Source organism: Cebus imitator, unplaced genomic scaffold (genome assembly GCF_001604975.1).
Source record: "Cebus imitator isolate Cc_AM_T3 unplaced genomic scaffold, Cebus_imitator-1.0 Scaffold196, whole genome shotgun sequence".
Lineage (NCBI taxonomy): Eukaryota > Metazoa > Chordata > Mammalia > Primates > Cebidae > Cebus > Cebus imitator.
In genome coordinates, this window is record NW_016107511.1 from 1,937,967 (window position 1) to 1,940,921 (window position 2,955).

Here is a 2,955-nt window from a genome sequence, read left to right on the forward strand (position 1 = left end):
AAAAAAAAAAAAAAAAGTAAAAGACAAAATATCAGAAAAACAACAACTGTAGTGAAAACCAACTCGCCGAAGTTGAACTCCGACACACAGAAGAGAGAAGGAATAGAATTTAAACTAAAAATGTATATATCCTTACTTACCTTAATTAAATGGCAATAAACATGGGAAATACCACAACAGAAAGTCTCCCTGGATGCAAAATGTACTGACTGCCTTTGGCGCAAGCTTACAACTAGGGCACTGGAGATATCCGCAGATCCTGAGTGTGATAAAACGGGAAACTGTCCCAGGAGTCAGTTCAATGACCTCTTATAAGACTTAAGTGCTTCTTGAAAGTATTATGAATCAACTGCCCTAATTAAACTGCTTCATTTAAATCTACTTTGGATTTTATTCTAACATGTCAAATTAGTATAATTTACAGTGTAGAGCCATATATCATTTTAAAGTTGATTCCATATCCAGCTGATAATTGATCATTGTGAGTCTAAGATAGTGAAACTGGTGTTTTTGTGGAGCATAAAAAACCAATGTTAGTACCTCACAGTCACTCAGTCACTTAGTCACTTTTTCTTTTCTTTTTTTTTTTTTTTTGAGACAGAGTCTCACTCTGTTGCCCAGGCTGGAGTGCAGTGGCACAATCTGAGCTCACTGCAACCTCTGTCTCCCAGATTCAAGCGATTCTCCTATCTCAGCCTCCCAAGTAGCTAGGACTACAGACGCACGCAACCACACTGGCTAAATCTTGTATTTTTAGTAGAGATGAGGTTTCACCGTGTTGGTGAGGCTGGTCTTGAACTCCTGACCTCAGGTGATCAGCCTGCCTCAGCCTCTCAAAGTGCTGGGATCACAGGAGAGACCCACCATGCTCGGCCCCCTCAGTCACTTTCAAGACTGCAGAAGGGTCAAAATGTCAAACCTCCAGATGCTGATGACAGTGTGGATGTCAAGGAATGCCTAGAAGATGGGTCAGCCACCCAAATCACCACCTGTGTCACCAAAAGCAATTCCAGAGGTGAGCAATAATAGAATTCACTTGTAGAAGTAACAGAAAGTTTCTCAATCTTGTGTAAGTTTTGCAAAAGTGTTTACTATTTACTATTTTGTATTGATACGTAACTTATACTTTAAGTAAAAACATCATGCTTGTAGTTGGGTTCCATGGAGTCTTCCCTCTGGGAGGCTGAGGCAGGAAGATCGCTTGAGGCCAGGAGTTTGAAGCTGCAGTGAGCTATAATGCTCCTGTGAATAGCCACTGCGCTTAAGCCTGGGTAACATAGTGAGTCCTCATCTCTTAAATTAAATGCATTTATATGCTTGATGTGGAAAGATAGTTTCCAGGCAATTCCTTTGGGATGGCCTTCTGAGTCGGACTGTTACTCCCAAGCTGTCTCACATGACAATTCTGAAGGCCATAGTCCCTATATTACTAGGAATGCGGTGATCTCAGATTGAAGGAGTTTGGGCAGGTTATCCCTAATGTGGTTAGGCAGCTAAAAATGATTTGTTCATAGTCAAGTTATCTGTCAGCGAAGAAGCATTTTACCTTACTCCATGAGGGGAGACTATCTTTTGCAACTGTGTTCTGGCGCATGATCCCCAACAATTTTGGCACCAGAAACTCGTTTTGTGGAAGACAATTTTTCCCCAGATGGATGGGGGAGAGGAATAGTTTCGGGGTGCAACTGTCCCACCTCAGATCACCAGGCATTAGATTCTCAAAAGAAGCATGCAACCTAGATCCCAGATCCCTCACATGTGCAATTCACAACAGGGTTTGTGCTCCTAGGAGAATCTTAAGCCCCTGCTGGTTGACAGGAGGAAGAGCTTAGGCAGTAATGCTCCTTCACCACTGCTTACCTCCTGCTGTGCGGCCAGTTCCCAACAGGCCACCGAGGGTACCAGTCCATGGCCCAGGGGTTACAACCCCCTGTCCTGCAGAACATGTCTTTCATTATCTCTTCAACATGTGTACTGGAGTTGACAGCCTAGGTTCCACAGGAGGGCATTCACACACTCAGACTCTGAGGGCATTAATGGCCAATTCTTCACCCTCCCTTGTATCCACACCCTCAGCCAAGTAACTTTGCAGTGCCCTCCCACATAACATCAGGGCGTAATTCTCTAATCTTGGGCTGAGCCATGTGGCTTGTTTGGCCAATGGGATGTTAGCAGACGTATGGCAAGCTGCTAGGAATGCATCATTAGTCCTAGTTAAGTGGGGAGAGATGAAGATTAGATTGAGGACTGCCTATAATCCAGTACTTTGGGAGGCCCAGAGGTGGAGACCAGCCTGGGTAACATAGTGGGACCAATTTCTACAAAAAATTAGCCAGGTGTGGTAGTGTGTGCCTCTAGTTCTAGCTACTCAGGAGGCTGAGGCGAGATCACTTGATCCTCACTTGACGTTGCATTGTATCTCTCATCAATAAAACCAAATGCTGGGGCTGGGTGCGGTGGCTCATGCCTGTATTCCCAGCACTTTGGGAGTCTGAGGTGGGTAGATCACTTGAGCCCAGGAGTTAGAGATCAGCCTGGCCAACATGGTGAAACCCCATCTCTACTAAAAATACAAAAATTAGCTGGGTGTGGTGGTCCATGCCTGTAGTCCCAGATACTTGGGAGGCTGAGGCTGAAGAGTTGCCTGAATTCAGGAGGCAGAGGCTGCAGTGAGCTGAGATCTCACCATTGCACTTCAGCCTGGGTGACAGAGCTAGGTTCCCTTAAAAAAAATAAATACATAAATAAAAAATAAAAATAAAAATAGGCTGGGTGCAGTGGCTCTCGCCTGTAATCCCAGCACTCTGGGAGGCTGAGGAGGGCAGATCAACTGAGGTCAGGAGATCGAGACCATCCTGGCCAACACGGTGAAACCCTGCCTCTACTAAAAATAAAAAAAAAATTAGCTGGGCGTGGTGGTGTGCGCCTGTAGTCTGAACTACTCGGGAGGCTGAG